This window comes from Acinonyx jubatus, chromosome A2, assembly GCF_027475565.1.
Source record: "Acinonyx jubatus isolate Ajub_Pintada_27869175 chromosome A2, VMU_Ajub_asm_v1.0, whole genome shotgun sequence".
Lineage (NCBI taxonomy): Eukaryota > Metazoa > Chordata > Mammalia > Carnivora > Felidae > Acinonyx > Acinonyx jubatus.
This window is the reverse complement of record NC_069383.1, coordinates 139,592,526-139,605,878: the sequence shown is the minus strand read 5'-3', so window position 1 is coordinate 139,605,878 and position 13,353 is coordinate 139,592,526.

Below are 13,353 nucleotides of genomic sequence, written 5' to 3'. Positions count from 1 at the left end.
CTGATCTTTGAGAAGAAACTGGACCAGGACCTAGGTTGGGATTTCTGTGTATTCCCTTCAGCATCAAATCACCAGCATGTTTTCACAGCAACCACAGGGCCTTGGTAACAAAGGCAAGCCAGGTGTGTGTCGAAGCCAAGGGGGGAAAGGCACAAACATTACTATGCCAAGCGGTGCCACCGGAAACTACAAATAATTTACAGTTTTCTGTAGCCTCGTTAATTGACCAAATCCAATGTAGCCACGTGTGCCTTGTGCCTTGATCTGCTATGTAATAAAATCAGTGCCTTGGCATGAGAGGCTCAGCAAAGGACAGAATACTAATAGAGTTAGAGATTCTGTTTGCAAGCATTAATAATTCATTCCTTCATTCATTTCTTTTAGTGCTGCGGCAGTTCCTTTGAACAGCAGCAACAGCAACAGCAACAAAGAACCATCCATGCCAGGACTGGTGTGGGCAGCTGGCACAGAAGCTCGTCGGCTTGGAGCCCTAGGCCTGGGCAGCCTGGCCAAACTGCATTTCTCGGGTCTGTGGCTCTGCATTGGGGGGTGGGGAGGACAGCGGGATCAGGTTAGAAGTCTGACATGGCTCTACATCAGGGGGTCACAGAGAGGCATCCCTTTCTGGAGGCTGCTGGGGGAAATTTGCCTTTTTCCCTTTTTCAGTTTCTAGAGGCTACTTTCTTGGCTCTTGGCCCCTTCCTCCTTTTCACATGTCTTTCTCTGACTCTCTCCTCCCCCTCCCACTTAAAAAAAAATGTTTATTTATTTTTGAATGAGAGATGGGGTGCCTGGGTGGGTCAGTCAGTTAAGCGTCCGACTTTGGCTTGGGTCATCATCGTCTGTGAGTTTGAGCCCGTGTGGGCTCTGTGCTGACAGCTCAGAGCCTGGAGCCTGCTTGGGATTCTGTGTCTCCCTCTCTCTCTCTCCCCCTCCCCCACTCCCATTCCGTATCTCTTTCTCTCAAAAATAAATAAAGAAATTTATTTTTGAGAGAGAGCAGGGGAGGAGCAGAGAGAGAAGCGGACAGAGGATCGGAAGCAGGCTCCACCCTGATGACAGGCAGCCCAATGTGGGCCTCCAAAGCATGGAACTGTGAGATCATGACCCCATCTGAAGTCAGTTGTTCACGTGACTGAGCCACCTCAGCACCCCTTATTTCTCCCCCTTTTAAGGACCCTGGTGATTACACTGCCCAACCCCCCCCCCCCAGATAATCCAGGATATACTTTCCCTATTTAAAAATTTTTAAAAAATCTTTATTTCTGAGAGAGACAGAGTACGAGCAGGGGAGGAACAGAGAGAGAGAAAGACACAGAATCCGAAGCAGGCTCCAGGCTCTGAGCTGTCAGCACATAGCCTGATGTGGGGCTTGAACTCATGGACCACGAGATCATGACCTGAGCTGAAGTCGGACGCTTAACCAACTGAGCCACCCAGGTTCCCCTAATTTCTCTATTGTAGGGTCAGCTGATTAGCAACCTTAATACCATCTGTAGCCCCAATCCCTCTTTGCCATGTATTCATAATATTTGAATTAATAATATTTGTATTCATAATATTTGAGGTGGGAAAAACACTTCAAATGTTTTAGGAGTTAGAAAAGCCTTGCTCATGGTAAAATACTCGAAGCAGTGCAGAGGTGATAAAATCACCATTTAAAGGCCCACTTTTACCTACTCTTCAAGATGGATCTACTGTACAGAATTTCTAAGGACCCTTCTGGAACATTCTCTGCACACACAAGCATATATGTGTGTCTTCTTTGTTCTCTGTCTTTTTCTTTCTGTTTCTCTCTGTTACTCCTCTTTTTTGCCTGCTATCCAGATGGTCATCCATCAATCCACTCACTCATCCACTCAGCTGGTATGAATTTTACTCTACACCACAGGTATAAGAATTGTCATATTTATTTTTCTAAATCAAGTTGAATCTCACTCCAAACCACTTGTCAGGGTGGCAAGAATTTCAGTATTAACCATAATTCAACTTTAGTACCAACCATAATTCTGGAGCTCCCTTCGTCATTCCTGGTTGCCAAAAAATAGGGGTGAGGAGGGGCTTAGTGATGTTGCAGAAACAGGATCTGGCGTCTCCTTTTCTTTCCACATAGTCATAGATTTCTAAACAGTATTCTGCGAAGGATTTCAATTAAACACCATAAAGAAATAGACACATATAGTTGAAAGGCTGCAAGAAACTCAGCCAAGTACCAACAGTGCTGTCTCTCAGAAGTGGGATTACAGCAATTTTAATCTTCTTCTTGGCCCAACTCTTCCCTCACCTCCTACATTTTCTATACCTAATAGATATTACTCTATAATCAGCACAATAAACTTTATTATCAGTACCCTGTGTTGCCCTTCCACTGGCCTTTTCTTTCAGTTGAGTGTACCACTCCTCAAGACCATGGAATCCTCCTTAAGTGGGGTCCTCCTTGGGTGGGGGAGAAAGTTTAAAAAGCAGATAAATCCTTGCAATGCAAACTGGAGGCTCCCCTGATTTTTTAGGCTGTGGGGTGGGCTTGGGTGGAGCAGGGAGTCTGATGGCCTATATGGCCACCTCATCACTTTTTTTATTGGGGTTCACAGCTATTGTCCTTTCATTCCAGAGGCGAGGGCTCACCCCTCCCAGCTTCCAGGCAGCCATATTGGCTCAAACCTGCCCTTCTGCTCTGGCCTCTGCTCCTTCAGGGACCATGGAGGATGTGGGTGTGAGAAGTAAGGGAGATGATTCATTTTCAGAAATACCAAATAAAAGCTTTGCTGTCTAGTTAATGATAGGTTTACAACCTATTGGAAATATGTATGAACCCTCCCCACAATGGAGTCCCAAACCCTTAGACACTTCACTCCCTGGTTCTTCTTCCCCTCCCCATTTAGCAGGCTTGTTTTCTCAGGCTTTGCGATGAGCATGTGCCAAAGAAAAAAGGGAAGAGGGACTGAAAGTCTCTGTGTCACCTCAGGGAATGTACGTTTGTTCCAATCAGACTACTTTTTGCCTTACATGGGAATAGACACTGTCTGGGTCAGGCTTTAACCTGTGTAGTACTCAGCTAATGAGGAACCAGGGGAGGGACTTATGTGCTAGGAGATAAATTGTCTGCTATAACTGCCCTGAGTGTGCCCATCCATCAGACACCTGCTCTTGCAAGAACGTTGATCCCTCCTTTGACTGTGTCAGTGGGCTTATTTCTCTCAGGGGAAACACAAGTCCAGGGAGCCATGGCATGAGGAGGGTGACCTGGAGCTTCCCTCCCAGGTACTGGGCTCTGAGTGGGTGCATCCATCAGGATGTGGGCTGGTGGGTCTGGGGAAAGCAGACACTGAGCACATTTGGGAGTTTCTTCATTCCGATTGTCTCCAGCACCTTTGGAATGGGGAAGGGAAGGTGGTATGATCACCCCTTATGGCATTCATCCATTTAGCTGTTCACCCACAAATATTCAATGAGTACCTTCTCTGGACTAGACACCAGGCCTTGACCGCAGTGAAAAGCAAAAATATATCTACTTCCTGACACGGTCTGGATGCCGAAAGAGGGGCTCTGCCACTTGTTTCCTGCTGTCTTTCTTCTTCTTTGCTGTAATTCCCACCCCTAGAATATAGTAGGAACTCCATAAAAATTTGTGAAAACAATGAAAACTTTGTTTCTTGTTAGCTGAAGGAGGCAATCTAATAGCAAAGAAATCTGAGAGCCAAATGAAATGGAAGAATTTTCTCCCCAGTTCTTATAGATGCCTCATCGTCATCATCATCATCATCATGGATATGGATGAGGCCTTATGTTCTCCATGTTTTCCTGTCATGTTCACATTTTGTCTTCACTAAGATAATGCTGGGGAAAAATCCAGCCTCGCCCATCACTGTACTGTGCACATGGTCCATTTATCTGGGTTCAAATCCTGGCAGGGTGAGCATGGTTGGACAGGTTACTCCCTCTCTCTGAGTCCTAGTGTCCTCCTCTATAAAATGAGGTTGATAAGGCAGATGTTCTCACTGGTTGTCATGAGGATTAAATGAGATGATGCAGGTAAAAATTCACATGGAGCCTGGCTCAGAGCAGAATGCTTCCTCCCTGTCAACTGATGTCTTTCTTTGTGAACCCTGAACTACACTGACCTTCTTTGTAGGAGGTCCTGATGGATGCTGAGGACTTGCTGCCTCAGGGATGTGGCCCTATCTCCCAGGCCACGAAGAGTTCTGGAATCGGGACTCCGACAGGGAGCAGCAAAGGGAACTGACAGCTTCTAAATGCCTTTTTCCTTATTGAGCTGCAAGGAGATGCAATGTTGGGCCAGACAATGCCTAGGCTGGGGACAGGGTGATATGGGGAGCTGGTGTCTTACCTTAGTCTTTGAACTACACCCTTCCCAACCTAGTTGAGAACAGTGACCAGTGTCAGAAATCACCTCTCACACCCTTTTGGTTAGAGAGAGAAATCACTCCCTGCTCCTGCCTCACATTTTCATTGACACTTTGACGATTGCTTTGAACTCACTGATAGTCATCTGTGTCTGTCTCCACCAGCTGATGTGCTGACCGAAGTTCACAACCAGCTCTTCAGAAAAAAATGTAGACATATCTACACATACCTAGGTTTATTATATTGCATGATATAAAGGATGTATAGCAAATACACATTTATTTTTTTTAAGTTTATTTCTTTTGAGAGAGAAAGAGAGAGAGAGAGAGCATGCATGTGGGGGGGATGGGCAGAGAGAGGGGGGAAAGAGAGAATCCCAAACAGTTTCCATACTGTCAGCACAGAACCAGATGTGGGGCATGAACTCATGAACCATGAGATCATGACCTGAGCCAAGATCAGGAGTCAGATGCTTAACTGACTCAAACACACATTATTACATAAGAACAACATATACAATGTTCTTTCTTATAAATTTCATATGGCCATTGACTCTCACAGAATGCCTTCATCCATTTTTGCTTACTCTTGTTTTAGCCAATTTATGGTTGCAGTTCAGGTGTGATGTGACACAATTTGACTATGAGTATGTACTTGATCACTTTCTGATTCAGCAAAGAGGCTTTCATGTCATTGAATGAGCAAGTGTAGTTCTGTCATGAACTTTGATTGATATTTTCATTTATGTTAATAAGATGAAGGTAAGACACTAAAGATGTCTGTCGAAACTTCACTTGATTGTCAATGACATGAGTGAGTTTTTTGCTGAATTAGATAACAGTTTTTGAATGCTGGAAGAACATTTCTTTGATTTTTTGTTCAATTTAAATGCAATGGCTACAGCACATGGCACACTTAATGTTTGCTGCATGGTTTTTTGTTGTTGTTATTTTGGTTTTTTTTGTTGGGGGGTGCAGAGAGAGCGTGTGTGTGCATGAGCAGGGGAGAGGGGCAGAGGGAGAGAGAGAATCCTAAGCAGGCTTCGTGCTCAGTGCAGAGCCCAATGTGGGGCTTGATCCCATGACCCTGGGATCATGACAGTTCAAATCTAGAGTCAGATGCTCAACTGACTAAGCCACCCAGGCGCCTCTGTTTGCTGTGTTGTTAACATTTCTCCACCACTTTCTTAAGTGTAAATCAAGCTCAGATTTGTAGTGGTTGCCAATTTCTGTGGTGTAAATACACACACTATGGTCAGTTTGAAGCTGTCATTGTGAAATCATTAACTGTGGAGCTGGGAAGACACACACAGTAGCACACCACTGTGTAACATTTCTACCATATATCTACAGTATCTGCCTACTGCTTCAAGAGCATAGATAGAAGTAAAGTGTAGAAAGGAACTGCTGAGTTTTGAGTATTACTGTTTTAAAATATAATTTATTTAATTCGTAAGTTGAAATAATTTAACTTTTCATAATGGCTGTGTTCAACAGTTGGGTCACAAGATTACTGGAAATTGAACAGTTGGCTCTTGTGAGCCAGGACAAACTGGCTCCAGCTCTCCATAATCTGAGTGACACTTCAAGCTGAGCAGGTCCTTATCCGTCTCTGGCAACAGCACTTAGCCACTGCCTGCCACACTGGCAGATCTCTGTAAACATGAGCTGATGAAGGAGTGGCTCGCATTATCTGTCCACCTAGCCTGTAAGCTCCTGGAAAGAAAAACAATATTATCGTCACTTTGAATCCTTATTCCCCAACAAAGAGAATCATACATCAGGGATGTTGTGACCGATTTTACACCCTGAGGAGCACCTGAAATGCTTTGTCTGGGAGCAGAAATGACCCACCACAGGGCCCTCAAGCAGGACATACAGAGGGTGGGTATTAATGAATCTCTAGTTACTATTTCCTGGGATTAGCTCATGTCACTGCCTGTGTTAGTTGTCTCTGCTGCTAACAAATTACCACATACTCAGTGGCTTCAAAAACCAAATAGTTATTATCTCAAAGTTTCTGTGTGTTAGGAGTCTGGGCATGTTTTAACTGGGTCTTCTGCTCAGTGTTTTATAAGACTGTATTCAAGGTGTTATATGGGTTGCATTCTCATCTGAAGGCTCAGTTGGGAAAGAATCTACTTCCAAGCTCATTCGTGTTGTGGTATGCCTGACGTTGTCACATATTTCCTTGAGGTTTTGTGACTAAAGGCCCCAGATGTTTGCTGGCTGTGGACTGGAGGCTCTCCTCAGGTCCTAAGGAATTCCCACAGTTCCTTGTTATGCAGGCTTCTTCACCACAGTACTTCATCAGGCCAGCAAGGAGAATCTCTTGCCTCAAGGAGAGTAAAGTCTGTTTTAAGGACATTCACTCAATTAAATTACACCCACTGAGATAAGCTATTTTCTGATTAAGTCAAACTGATTTAGGACCTTCAATCAGCAAAATCCCTTCATTTTTGCCATATTCTTTTGGCTAGAAGCAAGTCATAGTTTCCATCCACACTGAGGGTAGGGGTTATACAAGACATGAATACCAGGAGGTGGAGGTCACTGCAGGTCACCAAAGGCTCTGTCTGCTACACTGCTTCGTATCCCTGTCCCCAACCCTACCATGAGGGAGGACTTTAGCTCTTGAGAAGAGTCAGCCAGTAATCCCTGCATTTTCCTGCCTTAGAACATTTTACCTTTCCCTTGTTGAGGTGGTCGATCTATGTAATTGTGGTATTTATCTAATGATAAATGTCTGATGTTGGACACATGGGAGGAACCAAGTGGTTTCCTTGGTGCTAAGTCTAGTAAACCCAAATACTTCCATTCCTCGGAGACAGGTCTTGAGTGTTCTATGATGTCAGGAGGCCTCAGGGAAAGAAGAGATCGTCAAAAACAAACACCTTAGGCTTAAGAATGAAGGTCACAGTGGCAACGAAACTCTTCCCTCTGATTGGGCTGTCATGATGAAGAGAGAAAATTGTGAAATAATGCAATGAGAGGGGTGGGCTCCATAACTGCACTGATATGTACTCCAATATCAGGAGGGGAGGAAACATCATTACCTTACTCCCACTGGGCCACTGGAGAGGGTTTATGGCATCAGTGAAATCATCCCTCTTTTGAGTTCCATTGGTTTGTATTTTTAAAAAAATTTTTTTAAACGTTTATTTATTATTGAGAGACAGACACAGAGCATGAGCAGGGGAAGGGTAGAGAGAGGGGAGACACAGAATCTGAAGTAGGCTCCAGGCTCTGAGCTGTCAGCATAGAGCCTGCATTGGGCTCAAACTCACAAACTGCGAGATCATGACCTGAGCCGAAGTCGGTTGCCTAACCAACTGAGCCACCCAGGTGCCCCGGTTTGAATTTTTAATAGCAACATCCTCCAACATTAAGGAGGACAAGACCTTAAAAAGGCGGAGTTGGTATCACTCACAATTACTACAAAATTTGGGGGGGAGGGTTGCCACTTTATCCAATATTTCTGCAGTAAATACTTATTGGTCCCCAATTCTATGCCAGGCTCCATGGGAGGCAACAGTAACAGGGCAGAAAACAAGGAGTTTCCAGTCCGGTAGAATGTCAACTCCTCAAGGAGTTTCCAGTCTGGTAGAAAGTCAACAGAAGAATTATATAACAAGATAAAGTGTGAAAAGTGCTTTGAAGGAGACAACGTGAAAAAAAAAATAATATAGGGAGTGCTGTTTTAGATGAAATGTTCTGGGGAGGTCTTTAAGAGAAGTGACTTTAAAGATGAGAGCTGAAGATGAGAAGACCCTAGTCATTCTAAATGTTGTTTTTTTTTTTTTGAATTTTTTTTCTTAGGAGAGAGAGAGTGGGAGAGAGAACATGAGCAGGGAGGGGCAGAGGGAGAGAGAGAATCTTAAACAGGCTCCACGTTCATTGTGGAGCCTGACGTGGGGCTCAAGCTCACAACTATGAGATCATGACCTGAGCTGAAATCAAGAGTCAGATGTTTAACTGACTAAAGTCATCCCCAGTCACTCTTAATGGGGGGAAGAACATTCTAGGAGGGACCGGAGTATGCAGAGTTCCAGACTGGCAAAGTTCTGAGCACAGCGATTAAGAAGGAAACGAGTGCTAGGTGAGGGAGGAGGTGTCAGATAATGAAGGTGTATTTGGGAGACAGGATTGAGAGCATTTGGCGGATTGGAACTGGAGAACAAGAGGAAGGCATCTATCATGAATGGCTCTTGGATACTCCCATGAGAACTGAGTGGAGCCAGATACTGAGATGGCTTTCCAAACCCCACATTCCCGCAACCTTCCTTTGCTATAAACCGGTGGTGTGCTGGTTAACAGGTTCCCTGCTCCTTCCATGAGAAGCCCTGATTTGTAGCATTTGCTGATTTCTATGCTGTACATACTCTCACCATGGCCAGCTTGGAGCTAGCAACCAGCCTGCAAGAATCCTGCATATTTGATTTTAGAGCTGGTAGGAGCCTGCTCCAGAACTCACAAGCCACTACTAGGTCACAGCACATCCTTCTCTAGGGAGCATTTCATGAGGTGGTGGCTTTGAGGCCTGCAAGAGCTCCTTCCCTTCTCTGTCACCTCTGTACCTGTTTCTGTATATTTTCTCACAGCCACCTGACGTGGCAGTCACAAAGGAAAAACACACCATCTCATTGCTGACTGCTCTCAGGGCGCTGTTCCATAGGTTTAACGACAATTGTCTAATTACGTCTTAGACGCTCGTTCAGTAAAAGCTGATAGATAAATTAACGCAATTAGTTGGTCTTTACAGAGCGTTTAGGAAAACCCAGGCTGTCATAAGAAGCCCTAATATAGAGAGTCTGTCTAGTTGAACCTGTTGTGAATGGAGAGAAGCAGGAAGGAATTGCAGCCTAGGAGTAAGCCGAGGTCAGCTCCTGAATCTGCCGAGCTCTGCTCCTTGAATTCCCTTGGACGCACGGTGATCCTTTAACCTCAGCCTCAACATGTTCCAGGTCAGACCCATCAGCATCCTCCACAAATCAGTTTCTCTTCAGATTTCCCCCTTCTGTTGAGCACCCCACCATCATCCTGGTGTCTAAAGCTCAAGATCTTGGAGGCAACTTTGACCCAGCTCTCTCTCTCTTGTCCCTGACATGGATTCCACGTTGTGGTATTTCTTGTGTCTATTTCTTTTCTTTTATTTATTTAAATTCAAACTAGTTAACCTAGAGTTTAATATCGGTTTCAGGAGTAAAATTTAGTAATTCATCCTTCACATATAACACCCAGTGCTCATCCCTCGATGCCCGTCACCCATCTAGCCCATTCCCCCAGCCCATGTCCCCTCCAGCAACCCTCAATTTGTTCTCTGTGTTTAAGAGTCTCTTATGGTTTGCCTCCCTCTGGTTTTTGTCTTATGTTTTCTTCCCTTCCCCTATGAGTGAAATCATATGCTATTTGTCTTTCTCTGACTGACTTACTTCACTTAGCATAATACATTCTAGTTCCATCTCATGTCTGTGTCTTCGTTGTCAGGCTCATTGCCATTCTCAGAACTTGAAGTCTCCAATCTGTCACCGGGTCTATCCCCACTTCTAATCCATTCTCAGGACCCCAGCATCCCAGACTTCCCACATGGCCTGCAGGGCCCTGGGAGGCAGTCCCACCTCTCCACCTTCAGCTCATGCCACTGGCTCCCATGCTCTTGCTGCAGCCGGAGGAAGCATTCAGTTCCTCCAAGTTCCCTCGTTCTTGCCTTTGCACATTCTGTTGGCCCTGCATGGAACACTGTCTCCTATTGGATCAGTTAGGATATGAGGTGATAATAAATTAACCCCTAAATGTCAGTCACTTAACACACTGAAGTTGATGTCTCACTCCTGTGAGGTGCAGTGTGGGTTGGGTGGTCCTTTTCCCTCTGGAGGGTGGCTCCCAGGTCATCCCCAAAGAAAAGAAGTTGGAGGAGGTGCTTATCTTTGTTTTGTTTTTTACTTATTTATTTTGAGAGAGTGGAGGAGGGGCAGAGAGAGAGGGAGAGAGAGAGAATCCCAAGCAGGCTCTATTCTGTTAGCACAGAGACCGACCTGGGGCTCGAACCTACGAAGTGTGAAATCATGACCTGAACTGAAATCAAGAGTTGGACACTCAACAGACTGAAACACCCAGGTGTCCCCCGAGGCACCCGTCTTTTAACTGACTCAGCCTAGAAGTGTCACAGGTCACCTTCGCTCACCCTTTATTGACCAGAATTGGTCACAGCTCCAAGCTAATTGCAAGGGAGGCTGAGTAATGTAGAGGAGCACATGGATGCTTGGTGCCAAACCCTTCTCCTTTTCTGACCCGTTCTTCAGGTCATCGTGTCACTTTCTCTGGGAGGCCCTCCCTGGCCACCCAGCACTGGGTCAAAGTTTCCTCCTATGTGTGCCCTATACACACCATTACCCTGGCACCTGTTCCCCTGAATGGTCCAGTCGGATGCCGATCCCTTGCTCGGTCGGCTGTGAGCTCTGCATTGCAGGTACCTGGTCTGTTTCTTACGCGAGGCCACCTTCCTCCCGGTGCTCAACGCGGTGCCTGCCATACAGCAAGGGTCAGTGCCTGATCCTGGAGTGATTGACCAGTCCTTACCCCAGCAGCCAGGGCTCTCTAGGTTCTGACCTGGTCCATGCACTTCTTTCTGTGCCTCTCACCCAGCTGCTCTGGGTTTTAGGTCTTTCGTGTACAGTATGGTGCATAAGCCCTTGGGCTTTCTGACGGGCAGCTCCGAATCTGATTATCAGCCCTAGTATTTACTGGTCATGGGACCCTAGACAAATTACTCCACTGCTCTGTGCCTCAGTGTCCTCATCTGTCAAACGGATTTCATTATACCTATTTTGGTGAGGATTCAATAAAATATTGCTTTTAAAAGGCATCATCATAAGTACACAGTATGGCAAATGCCATACTTCACGGATTCTCAGATGCACATCTTTTTATTGCCTTTTAAAACCTATCTGAAATCGGATGCATCTTAACAGTGATTGTTAGGAAGACACTGCGTCATTGTTCAGTTCTTGGCTTTTGCTTGCTCTTGGTGGTACATGAAATACTGGTGTGGCTTAGATTCCATGACACATGAGAGTTAATAATAAACCATTATTAACTATTATTTTTGCCTCCTAAAATGACCTCCACCACTGGTAAATTTTTACCAGCGGACATTTCTCTCAACCTTCCAATCCTTTGGATTAAAATGAGTGTGAAAATTTGAGAGGGTATCTTCTTCTCAGGACCCTCTAGTGGAGCAGGTGTTGTAAATTTTGCAGTTAAGGTGTCTCCTCATCCAAGAGGACTCCCTGCTTCTCTCACAGGCGACTCTCTTCCTTTTGTATTCCTCACTGAGTAGCACTAACCAGAGTCCACCTTGGACTTTACACAAAATTAATCTACTAAAATTAGTCACACCTAATTTTTAAGCACTGACAATGTGCTATGTTCTATACAATGTCCTGAATCCCCGCAAACTATGAGACAGGCATTATTTTTAAGATAAGAAAATTGAGGCACAGAGAGGTTTGGTAATGTACAAAAAGACACACAGCCAGTGAATGGAGGAGCATGCTTAACTGGGTTCTATCTTATGGGAGACTCCACTAAACAGCCTCTCATATGTGCCTGATTCATCTCTTCGTGGCCTATGGTCCACAGCACAGAGCACCGGGAACACCACACAGCAGGTACTCAAATTATCTTATTTGCTAGTGAGCAGCCGAGGTCATCTGGGCTCGGCATCTTACTACACTTAGTGTAAGACCTCAGGTCTCCCTCTTGCATCAAAAACTGTATTAGAGTCCTCTAACCTTTGCCCCAAAGAGAAACGTTCTTTTTTTTTTTTTTTTTTTTTTTAATTTACGGCGTTTGCCCTTCCCAAAGCCATCATTTGACCAGTGTTCCCACTGTTCCCTTTTGAATAACCCCCACCCACACCTAGTATGCACTTTATGTCTCGCCGCTCCCATTCCGGGTAGCCCAGCAGACTCTCTGAGACAGCAGCTGGTGCTACTGTACTGGATGGCTGCCCAATAGCACGATAAAGGAAGAGCACACTTCCAGTTACCGAAACGCTTAAATGTACCATTCCGTCCCCTCCCCAACATATGGCAGGAGCTGCCTCTGAAAGCTGGATGGATACAGCCCCTAGGGTTGTTGGAGAGGCTTTTAAAAAATCTGTGGCCTCTTCTCATGCGTTTGTGAGCATAGAAAACCAGTCTTTGCCCATGAGCAGTGAGAAGGTGCTTACAGAACTGGGAGATGATGCCAGATTCTCTCCTCGGGGATCTAGTGGTGTTGGTGCACTTATTAAAAAGATGGCCTTCAGGCGAGCCTGGGTGGCTCAGTCGGTTAAGTGTCCAACTCTTGATTTCAGCTCAGGTCATCTCATAGTTTGTGAGTTCCAGCTCCGTGTCGGGCTCTGCATTGACAGTGTGGGAGTGCTTGGGATTCTCTCTCTTTCCCTCTCTCTTGGCTCCTTCCTCACTCATGCTCTCTCTCTGTCTCTCTCAAAATAAACAAAATAAACAAAAAAAATTAAAAATGGCCTCCAGCTGCAAGTCTAATGGGGACACCTACATATCTCAAATGAAGCCCACTTCCCGGCAGGCTGCACAGACGAGGTCTCGGGGAAGAAGGGAAACAAAGAGAATGAGCATTCACAAGTACCTTTGCCTTTCATGGTGGCGGCAAGCTGGTATAGGAACTAAAGGCTGTGGTCTCAGGACTCCGTCAGGAGCCCTGGACGATCTGTTGCCCAAACAGGCTGTGGAACTGAACCTGTGCTTCCAATGGCCAAGGCTCTGGGCTCAGGCTGAGGCAACATTGTCGCTTCCTTCCTTTACTATTCCTTCCTTTTCCTTACTTGCTCCTTGGTCTTCCTTGGCCATTTCTTCAGGAATTTTCTGTAGGGGAGAGGTAGCTATGGCAGGTCCGGGTCCCTTTGGAGCAGGTTGTGGGTTTAACTTTGCCTGAGGCTTCCCACTCCGGATGGAGCCTTATGATT